Raw genomic sequence first — 26,486 nt, forward strand, 5'->3', positions numbered from 1 at the left:
AGCTTCAATGTAATTGATAAGCTGTAAATATATATGCCTATTGCCAATTTTACACCAGAGTGGAAATCTCAGAATCAACATTCTTCCAACACTGAGGGTGTTTTTCTTTATTTATTCATTCATGGGATGAGGTCGTTGCTAACTAGGCCAGCATTTATTGCCCAACCCTGAGGGCAGTTAGGAATCAGCCACATTGCTGTGAGTCTGGAGTCACAAGGAGACCAGACCAGGTAAGGATGGCAATTACTTTGTGAAGCAGACAGGTTTTTCCAACAATCACCCATGGATTCATAGTCATCATTAGACTCTTTAATTCCAGTTTATTACTGTGACTGATTTAATACCAGAAGCTATTCTGAGCCAGGAGAAGCTGACAACAAAAAAGTTGCTGGGGCAAGGCATCTTCATTTCAACGACAAAATGATATTTAATGAAAGGCACTTTTAGTGTATAATTTTAATGAAAAAAGACATTATTAAGCTGACTCAAATTCACCATTTGATATTCAGACCTGTCTTTTATGAAAATGCAAGTACTGTTACATTACAATAATGTCAAATAAAATAAGGTTAGGCTGAAGAGGTGACTGCAGCTTTGATTCTAATTAGTTCACATCCTTGCAACTGTATTGACTGCTGCAAACATTTCTTCCCACAGAACTTTAGATCTTAGAGCCCGCAGCTTTCAAGATTCAACATGTTTTTCCTTCATTCTCAGCGCGAGTGGGGTTCGTGGCTGTATATGTCTGAGCATCTTTAACATTAAGCGAAGGCTAGAAACAGAAATGAATATTTTAATGGTGCAAGGACTTGCCTCTTGCTAACATCTATCTATAGATAGAGCTGATCTGCCGATTTGAAAATGAGATTGCTGCTGTGCTTGTGTGTCTTGCAAATGGTCACATTACATCTTTCTGTTTCTATTCTGCTGGTTGGTCACCTAATATCAAACAGATTTTGAAAAACTGCGTTCTTTTTGAGCAGGAATAGTGTCTATGTCATTCTTAATTCCGAAATGAAACCAGAAGGAGATACCCGGCAAAGTAAAACTGAGTGCGATGTAGATTAAATCTCACAACCAAGTAACGACTGGAGGGATAAAAGAGGTGGCAGTCAGATTAAATTTGTCTGCCTGGAGACTATTACTTTCAAGAATCCACTCAATTGCTGCTGGAATGCTCAATGGAAGGGATAAACTATTTTTTTCCGAATACAGCTGATTACATTATCACTTGATTATTGCACCGTTCCGGTATTTAACAAATTACTTTCAAGCTTTACATATGCTTTACTTTTTAGGAATACTTATATTTAGCCTAAAGACCTCAGCTGACCTTAAAGTTCCACGAAAATCATGAGAGTGGGACATTCCTATCAGTATATGATCAGTCAAACACAACAAAACACAACAATAGCAATTGCTGGATAAGCTCAGCAGAACTTCAGTACATGCTGCCAAACCTGCTGAGCTTTTTCAGTAATTGCTATTTTTGTCTCTGATTTACAACATCTGCAGTTCTTTCAGTTTTTACAGATGAATAAAAATCATGTAATACTTAGTCAAACATTATCATATGGCTCATTGAGAATTGTAGAGTCTCTAGATAGAGGAAGATCTTGTCCTGTAGTAAACATCGTGATAGAACTTTCAAAGTTCAAATATAATTAGACCTCTTGGACAATCTGCAGTTGTACTTCATTCAAGAATAGGTGAAAGTGAGGACTGCAGATGCTGGAGGAGATTAGAGTCAAGAGTCTGATGCTGGAAAAACACAGCAGGTCAGTCAGCATCCGAGGAGCAGGAAAATTGATGTTTCAGACAAAAGCCCTTCATCAGGAAGGGCTGATGGCATCAGGAAGGTCATTGGGAAGGGCACCATTCCAGATGAAGGGCTTTTGTCTGAAACGTTGATTTTCCTGCTCCTCGGATGCTGCCTGACCTGCTGTGTTTTTCCAGCACCACACTCTCGACTTCATTCAAGGATATAGTGACTCTTGTGGAACAGAGAGAGTGACCTCACCACACTCAGAGTGTGATGGCTTGGGTTCAAGTTCTGTATGACATATGACTACCATGCCTGAAAAGGTTGATTTTAACAAAAAAAAGGACTATTTGCATCAATGATAGTTAATTGCTGTGAACAAATATTAGTTAAACCAAAAAGACTGCAGATGCTAGAAATCAGAAACAAAAACAGAAATAGCTGGAAAAACCCAGCAGGTCTGGCAGCATCTGTGGAGAGAAAACCATTAACGCCACTTCAGAATAATAGTTGCAGTCTCTTCAAAATTTATGAGGAAACGGTAAGACTTTTCTTTCCCCAAGAGATGAGCATATTAAATTGTCATTTGTTCTTCCCGTGAGTCAACAGTGATCAACAAATCTAAAATCATTTAAAAACCGAACAAAATTAGGTTCAAAAGTGTCTGTTTCTTCGGCAGTGGATATCATTTGGAAATGAAAATGGTATCCAAGCCACAAGTACATTTGGTTCCTTCCTGCCTATGTCTGGAGATGTTTGCAACATCACAGTTTGCCATGCATTGTTGCATAAGGAAGATCACTGAGGCTAGTTGTTCTCAAAAAATTAAATATAGTAAAGTTCCTCCTGCCAGAAACAAGCGGGCTGAGCCAGCATTTTAGACTTCCCCATAGTGACGAGCGCCAATGATGACACACACATCACTTTGCAGGCAGTTCGTCACTTCCGCTCTCACCCAGAAACAAAAAGCATTCACTACCTCAACATCCAGCTGGTGTGTGACCACAGGCAGAGAATCATGCAGGACAATGCCTAGTATCCTGGCATCAGTCAAGGCACCATCATTCCATTGCAGACCTCTGTGCCAGCTGCATTACAGGTACTGTGACAAGCTAAACAGTTATCACGTAATAAAAATAATTCACTGACCAGGTGCTGATGACACTAGTGCGCAATATTGGCGCATGTAAATGACAAACATGCAATGATAGCCATGCTGCCAAGCAAACTCCAACTGAGCTAATCATTAGTACGCTTAAACAACGCACTAAGCCCTAACTCACTCTGGAGAACCATTTCCTTGCAGGTGCACCCAGACTCTCAGCCTGCTGGATGCAGCCCAGCTTCATCGTTCAGACAGGCCTTTCTCCAGTCACATGATGAGGAGCTGCACATTAGGAGCAGGAGGAAGGAGCAGGGGGATTACTGCTAAACTATTAATCCAGAAACTGAGCTAATGTTCTGGGGACCCAGATTTGAATCCCACTACAGTAGAAGGAGAAATTTGAAATGAATTAAAAAGAATCTACTCATGCCTATGAAACCCTTGCTGATTGTTAGAAAAACTCATCTGGCCCACCTTCAGAGAAGGAAGTCTGCCAATCTCCCCTGGTCTGGCCCACATGTGATGCCAGACCCACAGCAATGTGATTGACTCTCAACTACCTTCTGAAATGGTTTACTAGAGCAATCAGTTTAAGGGCAGTGAGGGATGGGGAATAAATGTTGCCAGCCAGTGACCCCCTTGAGTGATTTTTTTAAAAATTAACAGAGGTGTGTCCTTTCTGATCATTTATCTGTGAAGACCCTGCTTTTCTTGAACTATATTCATGAACTGGATGCGCACGGCACAATTTCAAATTGATACAAATTTGGAAGTATTGTGAATGTTGTGAAGAGTAAAAATAAACCAACAGTTTCTCGACAAGCTTCTGGCAGATTGAATTTAGTACAGTGGAGTATAAAGTGATTCATCTTGGTAGGAAGAATGAGGAGACTTAATATATAATCAAGGATACAATTCCATATGAGTGTGAGAACAGAGAGACTTGGGGAAATATGTGCACAAATTGAAGGTAACAGGACAGATTGAGAACATGGTTGATCAGGCAAAAGGGAACCTGGAAACATAAATAGAGCCACAGAATAAAAATGGAGGAAGTTATAGTAACATTGACAAATCACTCTATTGGCCTCAGCAGAGTATTGTGTCAATATTGGCATCACACTTCAGGAAGGTTGTGAGGGCATTAGAGAGAAGGCAGAGAAGATTCACAAAAACAGTTACAGGAGAAGGGGTTTTAGTTACATAAATAGTTTGGAGAAGCTGGGAAGCTGAGAGGAAAAGGTTGAAAGATGATACACTGGAGGTGTTAAAAATCATGAGGGGTATGGAAAGCACAGATGTGGTGAAGTTGTTCCCATTTGGTGGAAGAGTTGAACATAAGAGGGTACTGATCGAAGGTGAATGGCAGATGAACCAAAAGCAACATGGAGAACAGGATAGTTTTTAATGCAGCGGTGGTTAGGGTGCTGTCTCTGACAGTGTAGAGGAGTTGGATTCAATCCTTCTTTCCAAAAAGAATCATATCATAGGAACAGAAAAGAAATGCATCATAAAGTGGAAAAGGCAGGGCAATGGGATGAACTGTATTGATTTTGCAGAGAGCCATCACTGGCATGGCAGGCAGTACCCATTTCATGACTCTATGACTCAGCCCACTACAGGTTACCCAATCCCAATTCCACACTCACAAATCTTGCCTCTCTCTGTCTTTGGTCATCGCTCCATCTGCATGAACAATGCAAAAATAAAAGCCATAACAAATATGCATCCCTGAACTAAATTCATAAAATGAAATCATTCCATATTGTATACGGAAGTCAATTCATCATCCTTATGGTATCCCTTAGTGCCTATCCTCTGGGAACATAAGAACATGAGTATTCGGAGCAGGAGTAGACTATTCAGCCCTTCTGGCCTGCCCTGCTATTTAATATGATTATGGCTGACCTCATCTCAGTCTCAATTCTACATTCTTGCCCACTCTCTATAACCATTCAACACATTACTAATTGACACAATCTGTCCACCTTCTTACACTGTTAACGATTGTCATGCACTGGCCAGGAACCTTTGCTTTTTCCTAGAGCTCCTTTTGTAGTGCTTCACCGAGTGGCTGCCGACTGGCCAATGCATGGCTTCCGGTGGAAGGAGACAGCAAGTCTGAAGGATGAGTTTCAGCAATCCAGGGCCGAAAAGGCATAATCTTATCATAGTGAAAAGAATGACGAGAGCGTTGAAGGAAAGAACCTGCTTAATGGAGGTTTGTGATTATTGGAGCCACAGCCACTCACTTGGAGAGACACCTCAACGATTCTAATGGACATATTGTTGGACCATAGTAAAACCTCAAAAGGTCTTGTGAACACTGTAATCTGCAGCCATGATAGCACAAGTGACAGCAGGCATCACGACATACTTCAGCTTCTACTAGAGTGCCCCTAGTGGTTGATGCCTTATGCTGCAATGGACAACATTGGCTATCAGACACTGCCTCATCATTGGGCCCACAGTGTGCTGATGGTGGTGGCTGACCACTGTCACGCTGATAAGGATATACTACAAGGTCTGTACAAATACACGTGCCTAGTTAATGCCAACCTTTCAGGCACTTTCAATTATATGCAGCCTTTCTAGCAGGGGATGGGTGGTGGCTCATAGGCTGAAATTGAACCTAATTCCATGGCGCTTTCTCCCCATGTCAGTGTGGGTTCCTCCGGTTTCCGCCCAGACCCAAAGATATACAGCTTAGGTGGATTGGCCATGCTAAAGTCCCCATTGTGTGCAGGCTAGGTGGGTTAACAATGGAAAATGCAGGATTATAAGGATTGTAGGGCTGGGGGTGGGGGGTAGCTGGGATGCTCTTCTGAGGATCAGTGCAGACTCAATAGGCCAATGGCCTCATTCCACATTGTAGGGATTCCACGATCACATATGCCAATGAACTAAGTCTTTCATGTCCATGATATTCTCTGGTTTCAAGCCCAGTGCTAGCCACAGGCACCACCAATGATACTGACCATGGTCCTTCTACTGGGGTAAGAGTATGTAACAGTGCCTCTGCCCTGGCAGTGATCACCTGCAGCCTCCATTTTGGGGCAGCTTGTACTGCCAAAGAGGGTGGGTCAGTGATTAGGGGGCGACCTGTTTGGATAATGTGCTGGTGAAGTGTATGAGAGTCTGTAATGGCAGTGGAAAGCTTACAACAATGCTGCAGTTTTCAGAACAAAGTGAAGCTATGAATGTTAGATAAAATGTTTTAATGCCAAATAGTTTCCTCTATCTACTCTATCACTTCCTTTCAATATTTTTAATCAACACATAGCCTTCGATGTGCCATTTACATTCCATTAGAAAAAATCCTTGTAGTATGAGCCCTGGTAACATCTGGAGAATCCATCCCACTTCCAAGATTATAGTAGCTCAGATATTTTCACCAGGATCAAAATTCCTATTTCCAAATTTGATCAGATGAAAAGTTATCCCTGGATGATATCTGTGCTGGAGAATCCTGGTCAGGGGAGTCCTGTTACAAACCTGTCCAGCAATCCACAATTCTAATAGCAGAGATGATCCTCAAAGACACCACAGCACCTTTTGCAGCAGTCAGTTTGCCGAGTTCTGTTATTTCAATCTGCAGCACTTTGAAAGCTTCTGTGAAGGGGTATGTATGTATGTGTGCAGTTACGATGTCAGTTATAAAGGGAGTTAGAGTATCAGATAGATGCTGGGCGTTAAGGTACCGGATGGCTGAGGGAACACAGTGCCAAGGTGAAATAGTTGCCAGGTAAAGTCAGTAGGGCACCAAGTGGGTGAGGTCAGGTGTTAAGTGGGTCGAGTGCAAAATAAGTGTTTAGGGCGGATCAACAGTCAGATTAAAGGGAGGGGGTTCTGGATTGACGCAAACATTTCCTGGGTAACTATTAAGCTTAATGGAATTGGAACCCTTTAAAATCAGAAACTTTGAAGGGGCTTTTTTTTTGCTTAAGAGAGGTCTACATGCAGAAGAATTGTCTGTCAGAAGTTTCAATTCCTGGGCAATTCCCCTGGTGTCAGCTGTGCCTCGGATTCCACATAATCCCGACGTCCAAATGCAGTCTATGTTACTCCAATAACCATTGGAATATCTGGGAATATATTCTTCCCAAGATACAGTGCCTTAAACTGTTCAAAGTGCATCAGTTTAAAAAAAAACAGAAAATGCTAAAAAAAAATCCAGCAGGTCTGTCAGCAAGTGTGAGGAGTTAACACACTGAGTACAATATTGCTCTCCATCAGAACTTTTTCCAATTCTGTTTCAGATTTCCAGCATCTGCAGTATTTCACTTCTAAAGTACTTCATCTGTGAGCTTAATCCGGGGTTTTATTTGCCGCAAAACATCCTGTCCTTTATATTCTGGTTCTCTAGGCTAACATTGTGGAAGTTTTGTGGCAGAGTGAATGGCCTCTCTACCCTTTAGCTAGAAGCTCCCAGTTCAAGTCCCATTTCTGGACTTGGTGCACTGCAGAAGATGCGTTCATAATGTGGCCAAACAGATAGTGTATCAACTTGTTTCCGGCAGGAGAGATTCCCAATCAGTCAAGTAATGGAAAAATGTTGGCATCTCAGCAATCATTCTTTATGGCTCCAGGCTTTGTGGAAGTCCATAGCAATTTGGACTCCTTCAGGGAATTCAATTGTCCAGCCAACTGAGCCAATCATCACGGATCAAGTCTGTGCCAATACCGTGGGATTTCATCCCTTTCAGTTGGCATGAATTTGGGTTCTGGATTAGTGGTGCTGGAAGAGCACAGCAGTTCAGGCAGCATCCAAGGAGCTTCGAAATCGACATTTCGGGCAAAATCCCTTCATCAGGATGAAGGGCTTTTGCCCGAAACGTCGATTTTGAAGCTCCTTGGATGCTGCCTGAACTGCTGTGCTCTTCCAGCACCACTAATCCAGAATCTGGTTTCCAGCATCTGCAGTCATTGTTTTTACCTCGATGAATTTGGGTTCTCCCTATTGCCCTGCCCAGGGTGGAGTTTGCAGTGTTGTAGGTTGGAACTGCTTTTAGAATAGAATATAGAAATTTATTGGCACTTGTACTTATGAAAATACAGGAGGAAATAAGGACTGCAGATGCATTCCTGATGAAAGCCTTCTGCACCTCAAATGCTGCTTGACCTGCTGTGCTTTTCCAGCACTACCCTTTTCAACTCCTTATAAAGATACAGTGAGATGTGTATAAGTCATTACCATTTGACACTATTTTAATTAGAAATTACGAAAAGAAATAATCAGGACAAAGTTAGGGCCAAGTTCATCTTCTGCTCCCACAGTGGCTTCTGGGTTAACGGAGTGACTACTGGATGCCACCACCGGTAAGGATTTCCAGACCAGACCTATCAGGCTGCTATCACCGCCATAGCAAGGAAGGACTGACCAGACCCAGCAAGTCACCGACGCTTGAAGCTGTCACCACTCGAAGCCACCACGCTATCGCTATAGCAACGAGGAACAAACCTGAACCAACATGCCGCCAGCACTACAGCCACCGTGAAACCACTGTCAGGAGGAGCAGACCAGACCCACTGATGGTGAAGCCCTCGGCAAAGCCACGCCCATGAGGATCAGACATCCACCACCCTGCCACTGCCACAGCAGGGCCTCACTACCACCTTCCTCCACCGCAGCCAGAGAAAAGAAGAAGAAAAGGTCAACTTGGATACAATATAGAAATGAAGCAACAAAACCAAAACAAAGAAGAATTCGGCCAGCCAGGTGAGCAGGAGCATACAGGCACAGAGTCTGAGCACTTCCCACCCTGCCGCTGCCACTACCATCTTGAAAATCATTTTAGGCAGAAAACTCAAAAAAAAGGCCAAAATTTCCTTTCAGTTTTTTAACTTGGTTATTAAAGGATGTTGCTGAAAATGTGTTGCTGGAAAAGTACAGCAGGTCAGGCAGCATCCAAGGAGCAGGAGAATCGATGTTTTGGGCATGAGCCCGTCTTCAGGAATGAGGAAAGTGTGCCAAGCAGGCTAAGACAAAAGGTAGGGAGGAGGGACTTGGGGGAGGGGGGTTGGAAATGTGATAGGTGGAAGGAGGTTAAGGTGAGGGTGATAGGCCAGAGTGGGGGTGGGGGCGGAGAGGTCAGGAAGAAGATTGCAGGTTAGGAAGATGGTGCTGAGTTCGAGGGTTGGGACTGAGACAAGGTGGGGGGAGGGGAAATGAGGACTCCAGCATCTGCAGTCCTCACTTTCTCCTATTAAAGGATGTTGTAAATAGCATGTGGTCTGCTAGCATCTGTAGGGAGGGATGGAAAGTTAAAATTCTAGGTCAAGGATCGTTCTTCATCTTATGATATTTTAATGACCTGTGCATGGAATCTTAAATCTCTTTACCTCCACAGTTGTTGGCTTTTCACTATTTGAATAATACAAAATTATTCCTTTACATTTACCTCTGTTAAAATTCATCTGTTAATCAGATGGTGGTCTGAGCAAAGAACTCACTAAAAGATTTAAAACCATTTGAACTTTGCTTCAATATTCAGTAAGCAGATCATATTAATCTTTCAGTGGCGTGCTGTGTCTTAGCATCTAATGAAGTAAGTACTCCAAAGAATTTTTACACTTCTGGTTTAAATCTCTGATCAGGCTGGACAGTATGATACTGCACTCCAGTGATCTCTGTTGAGTGTGTAATTTGTCAACAAGCTACTGGACAAAGGGAGCACAATGGTGTTAAATTGACAACCACAATTTAGCAACTTACAAAGAAAAGATTTGTATCATTCATACCAGCTTCAGGGTTGTTAGCTTCCCTGCTGACTGACCCAAAAGCCGCATCATAAAGTGCCTGGGGGAACTTTCAATATTGCACCATTGGTCAACTGAGGTAACTGAAATAAAATAGAAATAATTATTCTGCATATGTTTCTTATAAGTCGATGGGCTACGTGTTTGAATTTCTAATACTATACATTGTTGTGATATTCTATTAACTAAATGACAATATAAGCTAGTGCAGTAACAAATGGTTCATTTCCATGACTGTTTCGCTTTCAAAAGTCTACATAAGAAGGTTAAGATCGGATAACGTTGCAACAAACTGAACAAAGTCCTACAAACACTTTATAAAGGTTAGTTTGCACTTAAAACAAATACATTGAAGTGAAACGGGGAATGCTTTAACAGTTCTATTTTTGAAAAGTAGCATAAAAGTGAGTCTCACCTTGTTTTGCAATGCTATGATGGCTTTATCCAGACAGACGCGCAAGGTGCTATGGGGCCAAACATTTTAAAATTTCAAACTAGCTTTAACTGTTGCAGAAACTTTTTCCCTTTGATTTGTTTCAGAAGAACAAAAATGAAAGGGACAGTGATACATATTTTAAGTCCCATGAATTCACAATGGGGCTTCAGAATAAAGCGGTAAAAACCTTTGAACTAAACAAAGGTCCATCACTGTGTACTTCATTTCACAAGTACCTTATAGAAGAGATGGGTGCCAGACAGAGGGACCAGCTGCTTTTGCCAACACACCCTTACTGACATAACGCAACTGCGTCGTTTCAACAGTGTGCCCAATCTTTTGCCTGCCATGTCCCTTTTTGGTGCAGTCCTCTCATCTCAGATAGCTTTTAATGTCCAATGTCCTATGAAAGCACCCTCTCACGGGTTCACATCTGCATGTCTCTTTGTACTAGCCCAAAGGCTGCAATCTGGTGAGCTGCATTAAGTTGATTAAAGTGGTATCACAGACAGTTACTTTCAGCACTTACCCAGCCTTTAGATTAAAGAGAAGGAGGTTTGCTTCTCTCAAGTTATTGCAAAATTGCCATTTTCAAAAGGGTCAGCAGAAGACAAACAGGGGCCTTTAAGATGTACATTTCTTTTATGATTGAGGCAATAGTAGGCTTTTAGTCCAAATTATTTCTAATTAGGCCTTTGTTCAGGAAATGCAGCAGCATCATTGCTGTTACAGAATAAATGCTCACAACTCTTTTCTAAAAGCTTCTTTAAAGCTCAGCCATGATCCACAAATAAAGATAATTTATTTTAGTGGTTTCTCTTCTAACATCTAAACTGGTCTTGTATAAAGGGTCACAAAAATCGCAACAATGTGACCATTTTGTGCTTTTCCTTTGTTCAAGTGACAGTGTATCCACTAGCAATTCGTGCTTCAAGATATTTCACAGTTACAGAAAATATAATAAATTCAAAATTGGGTAAGAAAGCTTGCATTTCTTCTAAGATTTACAAAATAACTCTTCTGATGCCCAAAATATGGTCAGAGCTGAAAATAAAGGGGCAAGGAGGAAAATATAATAAATCCACTGGAAGATAGACCATAAATGTTGCAGACAGGCTTCGACATATCACGGTTTAAATCGATCTCTGATCTATATAACATGGGTCTGTGTGTAGGAATAAAATAGAAGAAATTAGAACAAATAAGCTGTCGAGATGTCGAGTGAATTGAGTGATTGGATTGTGAAAATATAAAGTTAACTGTGAGTGCATTGGGAAGAACATTGCAAGTGACATAGGCCATTCAGCCCCTTAAAACCTGTTCTACCATTTAATTACATCAAGGTTGATATGTAGATCGTCTAAGGGTTTTATTTATCCTTGATATATGAACATTGGTGTCAAAGCCAATGCTTACTGTCTATCCCTAAATGCCATTAGCTTCATCTGCACAACCTGGTTCTGTAACTAATATGTCGCAAAAATCACACAGAGGCAATCTCAGTTTTAAGATTTGAAATTCACCTTTGGCTTTAACATTTCTTTTGGGGGAAGGAGTTCCAGATATCCGCTATCCCACTTTCTTTCATGAGAGGAGTTGCATCCTGACACTCGTGGATGCTCTGGTTCTAATTTTACGATAATGTTTGTCCCTTGTTCTTGTTTTTACTCCACAGAAACTAGTTTATTTCTACCCAGACTGTAAATTCTTTTGATCTTCTAAAACACTGGAGGTGGGATTTATTTCTCTTGGTGGGTGAGGGAGATGGAATGGAAATTGAGTGGTTCACTCTGTCCTGCCCCTGCCATTTCTGCTCATCCAATCAAGCATCAGATCACCAAATCGAAATATCCATTGAAAAAGGGGTCAATTAGAGTGACACAGCATGGAAACAGAGCCTTTGGCCCAACTATTCCATGCCGACCATAATCCCAAACTAAACCAGTCCCACCTGCCTGGGTTTGGCACATATCCTCCAAACATTTCTCATTCACATAGTAATCCAAATGTCTTTTAAATGTTGTGACTGTACCCACATCCACCACTTCCTCTGGACATTCATTCCACACATGAGCAACTCTGTAAAAAAAAAAGTTACCCCTCATGTCTTTTTTTGAAATCTTTCTCCTCTCACATAAAAATATGCCCCCTGGTCTTCAAATCCCCACACCTTAGGGAAAAGATGCCTGCTATTCATGACATCTCTACCCCTCTGAATTTTATAAACCTCTGTAAGGTCACCCCTCAACTTTCTACACAAGGGAAAGCTGCAAGAGCACGTCTTGCTCAATTAGCCTTACAGACCATGACAGAAGTGTTATCCTACAAACATGGAGTCAGCTATGGTTTAAATTATTGCTCAAAAAAAACCTTTAGAAAATAGTGACAATAGTATGATAGAAATAGTCTGTTAAATTTGAAAAAGATAAAGTTCAGTTTGAATCTAGTCTCTTAAATCTAAACAAGTGCAATTATGAAAGAATGAGGAGGAAGTTGACAGTGGTGAACTAGAACAGTACATGTAAGAGTTTGGCAGTATATAGGCAATAACTAATATTAAAAGCATTCATATTTGGTTTTCAATAAACTAAACATTTCTGGAAAACAAAAAGTACTCAACAGGACAAACAAAAAGGCCATGGATAACAAGGAATGTTAATGATTGCATTAAATCAAGGAGGAGACATATAAAATTCTGAAAAAACAATTGTAAGCTTAGAAAGATTAGAACAATTTTAGAATTCAGCAGTGCAGAATAAGGAAATTGATGAAGAAATAGAATCGAATATGAACATACAATAGCAAGAAACATAAAAATGAATTGTAAAAACATCTATCAATAAGTATAAAGGAAAAGATTGGCAAAGACAAATGGGCATCCTTTACAGCTGGGAGACAGAAGAGTTTATAATTGGAACTAAAAGAAACGGCAGAGAAGCTAATTAAATATATTTCTGCTTTCACAGAGAAAGTCACAAGAAGTCTTCCTCAAATAAATTAGAATCTAGTGTGGAACTGAAACAAACTAGTATTAGCAAAAATATTAGCGAAATTAATGGGATAGAAAGGTGACAAATCCCAGGAACTAGTGACCTTCACATTAGAGTGGTGAACAAGATGGCTATAGAGATATTGGATGCATTAGCAATTATCTTTCAGAGTTCTATTAATTCTACAATGGTGCCTGCAGACTGGAAGTGGGAAAGGTTATTCAGCTGATTGGAAGAATACAGGTATAGGCTATTTCCTAAATGGAGAAAGGCTTCAGAAATCTAGTCTTAGTTCAGGATTCTCTTAAGGTTACCATGCAGGTTCAGTTGGCAAACGTTGAAAAATGTGATGCTGGAAAAACACAGCAGGCCAGGCAGCATCCGAGGAGCAGGAGAATTGACGTTTCGGGCATAAGCCCTTCTTCAGGAAGGTTCAGTTGGTGGTTAGGAAGGTAAATACAATGTTGGCATTCATTTCAAGAAGGCTAGAATACAAGAGCAGAAATGATCTGCTGAGGCAGTGTAAGGTTCTGGTCAGACCGCATTTGGAATATTTGGGCAGTGTATCTAAGGAAGGATGTAAGAGTTTGGCAGTATATTGGCAGTCTGGCATTGGAGGAGGTCCTGGGGATGAAGGTCTTGACAGATGAGGAGCAGTTGACAACTCTGGGTATGCATTCAATGCATTTTAGAAGGATGTGAGGGGGATCTGATTGAAACTTAGAATACTGAGAGACCTGGATAAGAAAAGTTTCCACAAGTAGAAGAGACTAGGGCCTGAGGGCATAGTGTCAGAGTGAAGAGATGACACCTCATCACTGAGATCAGGAAGACTTTCTTTAGCTCGAGGATAATGACTTGTTGCAGCAAAAAGCTGCAGAGGTCAACAGCATATTAGCACAAAAGGTAGGCATTATTAAGGATTAAGGATTGATTAATGCACAGCAAGCAGACTAGAAAATAGCAGGGTGCCATAATGATCAATGCTTTTCCCTCAGCTATTTGTAATCTATATCAATGGCTTAGTTACCTATTCTGTATTAAAGTTTGGTGATGATGCAAAGTTGTAGAGTGACACTGGTGTTGTAGTATTAGCGTATAACCATGGGATAGGTAGAAAGGATTTGAAGGGACAGTCTCAGATTTAAGTGTAATCCCTAGAAATCTCAACCTTTATGTGAATCATTGAAGTTATTTCCAGAACCACAACTACACTCCTCATACACACATGTCTGTGTGGCCAAATTCCACACCAATTCATTTACAAGGTTCCTGACGATACCACAGTTTTAGGTCAGATCTCAAACAATGACAAGATGGAGTACAAGATGATGATAGAGTACGTAATGGCATGGTGTAAAGACAACAATCTCTCCACCAATGTCAGCAAAACAAAGGAGCTTGTCATTGACATCAGGAAGCAGTGTACAGGGCACACCTCTGTCAGCATCAATGCTGCTGAGGGAGAGGTAGTCAAAAGCATCAAATTCCTGGGATTGACAATCATCCACGATCTGTCCTGGTCTATCCATTTTGACAGTACGGTCAAGAAGGCACAGTAACACCTTTACTTCTTCAGGAGGCTAATGAAATTTGCATGTCTGTGAAGAGTGTTACAATTTTTTATAGATGCATCATTGAAGTCATCCTATCTGGATGCATTACAGCGATATGACAACTTCTCTTTCCAAGACTGAAAGAAACTACAAGAGAGATGTGCACAGAATCCAGTCCATCACACATACCAATCTTCCTTCCATTGACTTCATCAACACAGTACTTCCCTTTGCCTCAGGAAACCAACATAATCAAAGAACACTCCCATCATGACAATGCTCTCTTCCATCGGACATATACATGTACAAGCAGATTCAAGAACAGCTTCTTCCCCACTGTAATTAGATTTTTGAACAGAACTCTTAAATGTTAATTCTGATCTCTCTCCCTCTGCACCTTCTCAGCACCTGTAACACTGTATCCTGCACTCTGTTCTGTTACCCTAATGCACTTTGTATTGTATGATCTGCCTCTAAAGCACATAAGACAACACTTTTCACTGTATCTCAGTACACGTGACAGTGATAAATCAAAACAAATCAATCCAAGTGGTTAATTTGCCTAGTTCTGACTTAAGGGACGTCAAATTGGTGTAGAGGGAAATCGGAGTCACTTTAAGTAGGTTTTTTTGCACTTTTAATATCTTGAAGATAATGGCTTTTTAAAATGGAACATTATAGTTAGTAGCATACATGATTTTTCTATACATATATCAAAGAACATTTTGTTTGTTACGGTGGTTGTTACGGCTTTGTTCTTTTCATAAAGACTTGGGATTTGGGATTTCCAAACAAGAAACACTGAAAATATTTCTGATCTCCATAGAGATCATAACAAATACTTCCCTACTAGATGGGAGGCTGATTCTTGGAATGAACACAATGTCTATGAGCAAAGATTGAGTAGAGCCAGCCTATATCCCCTAGAATGTTGATCGCATGGAAACTCCAAATTCTTAAGGGACTTAACAGGATTGATGCTGGGTAGAAATTTCCAGTGGCTGGGGAGCTTGGAACTAAGGGTGAGTCTCAGAAGAGGAGGCTGTCGTTTGGAATGAAGACAAGGAGAAATTTCTTCAGTTACAGGCTCGTGAATCTTTGGGAATTCTCTACTCTGGAGAGCTGTGAATGCTAAGTCATTGAATATGCTCAAGGCTGAGATTGACAGATATTCAGACACTCAGGAAATTAGTAATGGGCAGGGAACAATTTGGAGTAGATGTAAAGAAGGGTTGTATGGCATTTGGTCTACTCCTTTTCTAGTAATTATGTAACATATTCCTGATCTGTATTTTTTTGCTCTTTCTTAAGACTTTCCATCTCTCTTTTCCCCTCTGTCACTCATGTAGTATTGAATTCATTGCTATTCCTTACACTTCCTGTTTCAGACTCTGCATTTCTCAAGAACAATTAGAGAAGATCACGTGCAATTTCTTGCCCTGTTTACACAGATCCCAGATACCCCGCAGTGGACATGATGCTGCTTGGTTTTCCCACTTAAAGCAGCTTTCAGTTCAAAGTTTCATGCAAATCAAATTGGCCTATGCAGATCTAACAAATAGTGCACATTGTGCATTCTCCAGCTACACTAAACTCTGATCTATTAAGTTATGAAACATACTCACAACTAGGCAATATTTATAAGCAAGCAATAAAATGCTACTTGTTAAAATTCATGTGAACATCTGTTCACTCTGTATTAACGCAGTGTCAAGGCAGAAGTGCTGATGTTAATTGCATTTTGGAATTAAATGGCACTGGGGTCTTTATTTTCCCAGAGTTTATGCATTTGCTTTTTATTTTATGACTATTTGGGGTAAAGATGTGGTCCGATCAGCTGTGATTGTAGTGCAACTGCCGTGTAATCGGAAAGCTGCAATCATTTGGAAATCAAGGCACCAAATCATCCTCTGGGCTTGAAAACACTTGGCGTGTGCACTTTTGTAGTTTACAGAAGGTGCATCCAACTGACCTGTGACTTTATATGTCATTTTTAACCTGCAGGTTTTAACCAGTGCAAGAGGAGAATAGGTGAAGAGCTGGGCCAGTTAGAAAGCCTACCTCATTTCCCCAACACAATCTTGCACAGTGTTTGCGTTCAATATATTCTTGATTAACAAGTAAGTCAAAGTCTCTCAGGTGCAGGCAGAAATGTAGAGTTGAGGCCACAATCAGATCAGCAACAATCTTATTGAATGCTGGAACAGGCAATAGGGGCTGAACAATCTATTCCTGCTCCTAATCATGTGTTCATATTGCGATAAAAGGTAAACTATTGTCATGAGTCACTGGAGGTTGCAAACTCCACTGTTCCTGGAGTCATCACAAAGGTTAAAGATTTTAAAGAAGTGTGCAAAATCTCCCAATTAACCTAATTTTTCAGACCCAGCATGGACGAGTTTCTGTACTGAGCAAGAATTAGTATTGCAAGGAAGTAGACTTGTAGACAGGTAAACAGTTATACACGGTTGATAGATAACATAACAAATTAAAATTGTAGTCATTTTATAAATTCCATCACATACACACACAGACACAGACAAAAGACAGGAGAAACAGGTTAAGGGCTGAAGAAAGCTTGCAAGGTGATTCCAGATTGTGGGTTGTGAGATGATCCTGATGATTGTGATGATAGTCAGAAAGTTGCTGTTCAGTCACCAGTTTGCAAGAGACACAAGGTGGCTGGTTCACTTATAAAAATTGTCTGATTGACCAGTTAAAAGTCACAGCTTTCATTAACTACTGAACAAAGGTTTTCTTCAGGTTTAAAATGAGTTTCGACTGCATAAAACAAAGAACATTTCTGTGGTTGTGGAGATCAAAACACTATCTTGTGCCTAGCCCCGAGCTGTTCAGTTACCAGAAAACCAATCACATTGTTGTTGGCAGGCTTAAAAACTATTATCAAGGATAATTGGTCACTGGTCCATAAACCACTCATCTTCCTGTTGCCACTCAATTGCCCCTGTGTACAGAACCCCTTGACTCCAGTTCATCTGTAACCATTGTTTGTACAATGTTTGCTCAATGTTTGCCATAAGGGTCAGGTTATTTCCTTTTCAAAACATGCAGCCTTCCACAGCAATGAGCTCTACATGTTCTGCCTTCTGGTAAGGAGGCCAAATCATTGAGTGCATTTAAGACAGAGATAGATAGCTTCTTGATAGTTAATGGGATCAAAAGTTGTGGGAGAAGGCAGGAGAATGAGATTGAGAAACATATCAGCCATGATCGAATGACAAAGCAGATGCGATGGGTCGAAAGGCCTAATTTTGCTTCTATTTCTTATGGTCTTACTAAAACCTAATCGAGGAATGTACAAGTAAAGCTGTGATCCAACACAGATCCCAGATGCCCCACAATGGACATGATGCTACTTGGGTTTTCCCACTTAAAGCAGCTTCCCGTTCAAAGTTTCATGCAAATTGAATCCATCACATTTCTGGATATAATTTATATTAATTACTTCTCATGGCGTGTGCAGACATTACTTCTCATCAGTCCTGAGGTCCAAGAAGCTCTTAACAATATTGCTACGTGGAAGCGAGGACAGTTTAGGGGGTTAGTTAGTTCATGAGGTATGTTTTGCAAAGTAAACTAAGAAAACCCGTAATGTCTAGTGATAAGAATCCCTCCATAAAACTCAATGCAACTCCAACTTGGCTAAAAATACATGGCTTCAGCCCAACATGTGAGTCAATCTCTGCAAAGGAAGACAACAGGGGTATGATGCTTTCATTGAGTATCTTTCACACCAAAAATGTCATAGCTGCTCTTTTCAAATTACAGTGAAAACCTTCAAACTACTATCAAACCTGCAAAATATTGCAATATTTCAAGTCTTTTGGACAGAAGCATATCCTGTGGATGACAGAATTTTTGCAGTGATTTGTCTTCAATCAGCTTCTTCTAAAAGTTGATTTGACAGCAATATGCAATGCAGATTCATGAAATAGCTGCTACTTGCTAATGTAGGGGCCAAGTTATGTGACAGTGATGAGTACAAATGCAAGCCCAGCTATGAAAAGTAGTCATGCTATTTTTTGATTTGGGGCAATTCAAGATGGGCTCTCTTCAATTTTCATTTTTGAAAAAATACCTCATGAAAATGTGAGGGGCTGCATTTTGGGAAGGCAAATCTTAGCAGGACTTATACACTTAATGGTAATGTCCTCAGGAGAGTTGCTGTACAAAGAGACCTTGGAGTGCAGGTTCATAGCTCCTTGAAAGTGAAGTCACAGGTAGGTAGGATAGTGACGAAGGCATTTGGTTTGCTTTCCCTTATTGGTCAGAGTATTGAGTACAGGAGTTGGGAGATCATGTTGTGGCTGTACAGGACATTGGTTAGGCCACTGTTGGAAAATTGCGTGCAATTCTGGTCTCCTTCCTATCGGAAAGATGTTGTGAAACGTGAAAGGGCTCAGAAAAGATTTACAAGGATGTTGCCAGGGTTGGAGAATTTGAGCTATAGGGAGAGGTTGAGTAGGCTAGGGCTGTTTTCCCTGAAGCATCGGAGGCTGAGGGGCGACCTTGTAGAGGTTTATAAAATCATGAGGGGGATGGATAGGTTAAATAGACAAAGTGTTTTCCCTGGGGTGGGGAAGTCCAGAACTCGAGGGCATAGGTTTAGGGTGAGAGGGGAAAGATATAAAAGAGACCTAAGGGGCAACTTTTTCACTCAGAGAGTGGTACATGTATGGAATGAGCTGCAAGAGGAAGTGGTGGAGGTTGGTACAATTGCAACATTTAAAAGGCATCTGGATGAGTATATGAATAGGAAGGGTTTAGACAGATATGGGCCAGGTGCTGGCAGGTGGGACTAGATTGCGTTGGGATATCTGGTCGGCATGGACAGGTTGGACCGAAGGGTCTGTTTCCATGCTGTGCATCTCTATGACTCTAAGTGAAAACTGCAAAGCAGAGGATGAAGCCAACATCTCATATGCCACCATTCCCTTTTATATCTGTTGCCAATCACTGCTATTCAAACTCCCTTAAGCTTTAGTTGTTTCAGAGATGAATCTCAAATACTTGTTAGTAATCTGATCAAGGTATACAATATTATCATTTTGGAAGCTGTAGTTTAAAGCAGAGATGAAATAGATATGTGGTTTCAATTCTGTGAAGATAAATGGATTTTCTTCAAGAGGTCAGAAAGTCATTTGGAACAGTGAACTAAAACATCATTTTCAAATAGGCATATAACCAGTTCTGTGCTATACCTGTGCTGTTAATTGGTGAAGTATTTAGAACATATAGGAAAGGAAAAATAGATCAAGAATCACTAGTGGCTTGAGTTCTGTTCAGAAGAATCAAGTCCAGTTCAGAAAAAAAAATGTTGCCCACTAACAGAAGGACAGCTAATTGTGAAAATCTCTAAGCTGTGACAGTGTGTATAGAAATTTTCAAGTCAGCTGCATGCACTTTTAGAGCTGAAGTGTGGTGCTGGAAAAGCACAGCAGGCGAGGCAGCATCCAAGGAGCATAAGCCGTTCATCAGGAATGAAAAGACATTTAGGCTATCAGAACTGGAAAAACACCTCTCTGCCATCAAACCTGGAAGGAGTTAATTAAGAAAAAGAAAAGTTAAAACAGGCATCACCCTTTACTGGAATGAGTATCCAAAAGTGCTGGGAATAAAGATGAACCACAGTGGATGCTTTTGTAAAGATCGTTCTGACAAAACATATGAATTTTTTAGAGCAGTAACCTTGTGTTCTGTTGTTAATGAACTTCAGTAATCCTATGTGAATATGTTCAATAACTAACCACCACAGTAAACAACTGCAAAAATTAAGCTTATGATATTTTACACCAGGCTTCACTCTGGGATCTAACTTATCCAGTACTGCCAGCAACTAAGCTCAACAGTGCAATGGAAGCTGCTCCTAGCCACAAAAGCTAGTCAGGCCCTTAGTTTGAATTAATCATCACTACAAGCATGATTTGCATTTTTCTGCAGGTCTTTATGGATACTTGAAATATTGAATTTATTTTTTAAGCACAAGGGCAGAATAGGTACAATTTAAAAAACTGTTAAATATAACCTACTATCTTGATTTGCTGAAAGTATTACTAATTTTCAAACCAACTATTGTACACCAAGCACAGTAACAAAAGGATCTGTGTAAGTTTTAAAGTTATTCTGAGTTAGTTATTTAAAATCAGATTAATCAGTTTGTGGCTGGACTAAACTACATATTTTCTCTGATGGACTCGTTTTCTGTATTGGTCAAACTGCGCCAAGGTAACATTGTTTATGTGATAAGAATAACATTTTTAAAAAATTAAAATTTTTTCAAATTACATTCAATCTGGCAATGTCGATCAATTCAATTCCTACATTTGATCAGATGCAAATAGGCTTGAGAGAAAAAAAAACACTATCCTCAAAACTGGAGCATTTTATGTGCACCTAAAGCAGAAATTCTACCTCATTATTATTTTTATACAACTGAATGCTGTATAGGTTATGATATCAGAGCTGTGCAGTTATATTTAATTATTTTATATCTCTTAATAGATGCTGAAAATGTAAGGAGTTGGTCTACCTCAGTTAGCTGGATAACTGGTAAGTCAGTACATGAGCGACAGCATGGGTTCAGTTTCTACACCAACTGGGGATACCATGAGGGAATCTGCTTCTCAATGTCTCACCTTGCCTGAGGTGTGTTAAACCGCCACCAGTCATCCCTCTCTAATGAGGGAGCAGCTCTATGGTCTGGTAATACTATTGCAACTTTACTACAATGTCGGGGGTCAAGTTGCTTTTTGAGTCCTGAGAGATGTCAGCCAGTTACTGAGTGAGGGGTGCAGAAATTCCATCCCTTTTCAATAAGCAGAAGCAAATAGAATAAAGGATGCAAGATTCAGCCTTTTTTGTGTCATAAGGCATTAAGAAAGTGACACTTAGCAACACGAGAAATTGTGAAAGGGAGAAAGTTTCTTTTCAAGATGATCCTGACATATAGACAATAACATTATGATCAGCACAATTAATATCTTCAAAGCTGCATTTGAGGAAAATAAAGTTCAGTTCAAAAATCGCATGAGACTCCAAAGGAAGTAATTGGAAAGGCGGCAAAAAACATGAAGGAATAATTATGCAATAATATCGCATGAGTGGCACAGCTCTTGATCAATTTTGACTGCTTCCAAAGACTGACATAAAATATCACATAAGCAAAGCGCTACAGCAGTGAAGAGCTGATATATTCAGGGACAGAGAGGTACACAGCGTATTAGCAAAGTCAGCAAAAGGACTTAATTAAACCATTCTCCTAGAAATCAGGGAGAAACATAGAAATAGGAACAGGAGTAGGCCATTCGACCCATCAAGCCTGCTTCAACACTCACAATGATCATGGCTAATCTTCCCATTCAGTACCCTGGGCCCACTTTCTCCTTCATCCCTTTAGCCTTAAGAATTATATCTAAGCTGGCTCACCACTCTCTGGGTGAAGAAATTTCTCCTCATCTCAAACCTAAATGGTCTACCGGGCATCATGGGAGCGGGTCTAGGTCATTCAGCTCCTCAAGCCAGTTCTACCATTCAATGAGACTATGGCTGATCTGTGCTGAAAATGTGTTGCTGGAAAAGCGCAGCAGGTCAGGCAGCATCCAAGGAGCAGGAGAATCGACGTTTCGGGCATGAGCCCTTCTTCAGGAATAAAGAAAGTGTGTCCACCTAATTCTATATACCTGCCTTTGGCCCATATCACTCCGTACCTTAGACAATGTTTTGTGAAGTAATCTCAAATTTAAAAATTAACAACTGTTCCAGCATTCCACTGCCATCAGTGGAGGAGAGTTCCAAACATAGAAACATAGGCCATTTGGTCCATCGAGTCCACACTGACCCTCGAAAGAGAATCCCACCCAGACCCATCTCTGTATTTCCCTTGGGTAATGCACCTAGCCTGCATACCCCTGGACCACTATAGGCAATTCAGCATGTATAATCCATCTAAACATCACACCTTTGGACTGTGGGAGGAAGCCAGAGCACCCAGAGGAAACCCACACAGACATGGGGACAATACGCAAACTCCATGCAGACAGACAGTTGCCAGAGGCTGGAATCATACCCAGGACCCTAGGCAGCAGTGCTAGCCACTTAGCCTTCCCTATCTACTACCCTTTATATGTAGAAATGCTTCCTAACATCTCCCCTGAACAGCCTAGCTCTAATTCTCAGACTACGCTCTCCTGGATTAGATTAGATTAGATTACAGTGTGGAAACAGGCCCTTCGGCCCAACAAGTCCACACCGACCCGCACCAGAGGTCACAGTTTAAGGATACCCACTTGGAATATTGTGAGCAAACCTGGGCATCACATCTTAGGAAGATACATTGTCCTTGGAAAGAGTGATCTAGAATCTCAAACCAATAGAAATAGTTTCTTTATCTAGTCTTAATATTTTGAAGACTAGGAGAAAGTGAGGACTGCAGATACCGGAGATCAGAGTCAAAAAGTGTGGTGCAGGAAAAGCACAGTCAGTCAGGCAGCATCCGAGGAGCAGGAGACTTCAAATCTTGAAGACTTCAAATTAGAACAACCCTTAACTTTCTAAATTGTACAGAAATCAGGTTTAGTTTGTATAATCTCTCCTCATAACCTAACACCTGAAGTCCAGGTGGATTCTTGGAAGCACATGTCATCTCTTTCCAAGGACAATGTATCTTCCTAAGATGTGATGCCCAGGTTTGCTCACAATATTCCAAGTGGGTATCCTTAAACTGTGACCTCTGGTTCTAAACTAAAGTAGGCCAATCCAATTCTATCCTTTGTCCAGTTTCAACCAACAGCAATCCAAACATTTATGTCATTATGTCTCATATTGGAGTTCCACCACAATAGTGGCAGGCCAACTATTTGTTCACGAAGGCCTTACACGTACTGTGAATGGCATCCATTCTCAATAGGAAACAGGGACTAATCCAAAAAAAAAACCTCCATGGGGTCAATTATTCATTCAGAATTCTTTAACTTTGAATTTGAGATTTTTGTCATTCTCAATTGCCAAAAACTTCATAAACTTCCTCTGATTAGTTTGAGACTCATTTTTTAGTTCCAGAGTCTTTATTTTGTATTAAGTTAGAGTTTCCACTTGCTTTGTTTTCCAGTTTAGAGTTAATCTTTGCTTAGTGCCAGTTGGTGCCATTGGAAAGGGCACTTTCTGCTTTCCTCGAATGGGCGATGCCCGTTCTCATTGCCACATTATCCATTTTATCAAGTCAGTCAAGTACATTCACTTCATCGACAATGAACTCTGACCCAAACCTGATTCATTGCAAAGATACATTTGCATCCTAGTACACTTGAAACCAGCTCATTATTTCAATTGATTAGCTTTTCTGCCAAGTAATGCATTCTATTGGAATTTTCAGCCCACTGGCAGTGATCATTTAATGCTGATTCAGAAATAAAGTACAGAAAACACCTATTAAGCCAACACTGCTATATTCAGATTAGCCATAAGTCAGTGTCAAAATTACCAACATGCACAAAATAGCTACACATACATAATACTATTTCTTGACTGCCTCTATTACTGCTAGATATTAGCTGACATTGGGTTGGGTTTGCGCTACAGAGACGGGTAATTTTTTTAAAATTGTTTCATTGGGTATTAGCAAGGCCAGCATTTATTACCCATCCCTGACTGCCCTGGAGCTGAATAGCTTGCCAGGCATTTCAAAGTCAGTCACATTCTATGCAGTAACCCCAACTGGACAAGACTGGCAGCTTTCCTTCCTCAAAAGGGCTTGAGTGAACAAGATGGACTTTTACAATAATCTATGATAGTTGCCTGGTCACCATTACTAAAAGCACCTTTTAATTTCAGATTTATTCGAATGCCACCAGAGGCTATAGTGGGATTTGAACCTGTATTCCCCACAGTATTAGCCAGGGACTTTAGACTATTAGCCCGGCAACATTATACTATGCCATCCGATTCCTGATCCCAAACCTATTGTGGAGGAGATACTGGCCTAACCTGGTTCCATGCCTTGGGCTTGTGGTAAAGATGGACCTGCCAAATCCTATAGCCTCTGTGGAACCTGAAACAAGCTGAGAAGCAGGCAGATGTATGAGTCACCTCTGACACCATTCCTGTGAGTTGAAACTGGTGCAGAGAATCATTGAGGCCCTGCAGTGTGGAAAGAGGCCACTCAACCCATCGAGTCAGCACCAAACCTCCAAAGAGCATCCGACCCTGACCCAGCCCTCCACCAGGTCCCAAAACCCATATTTACCATGGCTAACCCACGTAGCCTGCACACTCCAGGACAATTTAGCTTGGCCAATTCAACTAAATTGCACATTTTGGGACAGTGAGAGGAAGCTGGAACACCTAGAGGAAACCCACGCAGGCAGGGGGAGAATATGCAAACTCCACATAGACAGTCATGCAAGGCTGGAATCAAACCGGGTCCCTGGCACTGTGAGGCAGCAGAGCTAACCACTGAGCCACCGTGCCATCTCCGGACATAGCCGACCCAAATCACGTATCTCTGCCATTTTTTTCCATCAGTCTGGATCAATTGACAAAGAAGAAGACATGAATATCCAAGACATTGTGTTGCAGTTAATGTACCTACTGGAGTATATTTTCACAGACAGCGGCTTCTACTTTTTCCAAATAAAAAACCTCCTTTCAATCAATGTTAATGGCATTCTGATGTCAAATTCACAGCTCAAATTCTACAGCTCTGTGACATGTGGAAGCAAATTTGTCATTCAAGTTGTTAAGCCCCTTTGTCATCTTCTTCACTCTGAACAGAAATAACTCACAGTAGCAGCTTTTAATCCATCAAACTTTTATCAGAGGCACAGGATCCACCACCATCTTAGCCTAACCATCTAATTTGTTTGAAACCCAGGTCTAATAGCAACAGTAGTGGGGAAAATGTTCAATGGTATATCCAAAGTGCTGTCAATTCTCATCATAAATGGTTAAAAGATGCATTCATCTGCAAATTCTTGAAATGAAGACGTTAGCAAACATGACACATTTTGGTTTTCATAAAAGGCATTTCATAAAATCCATGAGGTAGCAAACAGACATGAATTTGCTGAATTGAAAACCAGCCTGACTGTAAGAATAAACATAATGCACTGAAAACACAATTCCTTGTCAAAACTGTTTTCACAAAACTTGAAGAGAGTACCTTTTGCAAATTTTCACCAGGTTTTTCCAAGGTCTGAGTTCAAATGACAAACATTAGAAAGATAAACAGCAGTCAAAAATTCCTGATGAAGGGCTCCTGGCCGAAACGTCGATTCTCCTGTTCCTCGGATGCTGCCTGACCTGCTGTGCTTTTCCAGCAAGACACTCTCGACTCTGATCTCCAGCATCCGCAGACCTCACTTTCTCCTAGTCAAAAATAAACGGAATGACCAAAACATATTATTATTTATCACTGTAAAACAATGCAGATTTTTGATCAGAGAACAGTAAGGATTAATAGACAATGAGTGACCGTTCAAATGTAACTGTTAATTATTTACAGTGTTGCCAGCCAATACAAACTTTCTTGGGGAACCTTAATCAAACATTAAGTGCATATTGAATTTTCTTCATTGTCTAGCAACAGTTTTCTATATTACAGGAGTGACTATTAGTCAGGCATACGTAATTGACTATTAAGCACAATGGAATAGCCTGATATTATGAAAGATGTTATACAAATGCACTTCTTATCTCATTAAAAACCATGCACTATGTTTTTTTTTAATTCATTTGCAGGTTGAGGGTGTGACTGGCTAGGACTGTATTTTTGTTAGGGGTGGCATGGTCTCAATGGGTAGCACTGCTGTCTCACTGCACCAGGGACCAAGGTTCGATTTCAACCTTGGCTGACTGTCTGTGT

The 26,486-nt window shown here is 40.7% G+C and overlaps 1 long non-coding RNA gene across 1 annotated transcript; it reads right to left on the reverse strand.

Moving 5' to 3' along the window:
* Positions 1–703: 703 nt before the first annotated feature.
* Positions 704–25,855, reverse strand: LOC122554811. Its single transcript, XR_006313096.1, has 3 exons — positions 25,785–25,855; positions 9,609–9,709; positions 704–772 (listed from the first exon to the last, which is right to left on the reverse strand). It is a non-coding gene; the product is annotated as an uncharacterized LOC122554811 (long non-coding RNA).
* Positions 25,856–26,486: the final 631 nt, after the last annotated feature.

This window comes from Chiloscyllium plagiosum, chromosome 11 (assembly GCF_004010195.1).
Source record: "Chiloscyllium plagiosum isolate BGI_BamShark_2017 chromosome 11, ASM401019v2, whole genome shotgun sequence".
Taxonomy (NCBI): Eukaryota; Metazoa; Chordata; class Chondrichthyes; order Orectolobiformes; family Hemiscylliidae; genus Chiloscyllium; species Chiloscyllium plagiosum.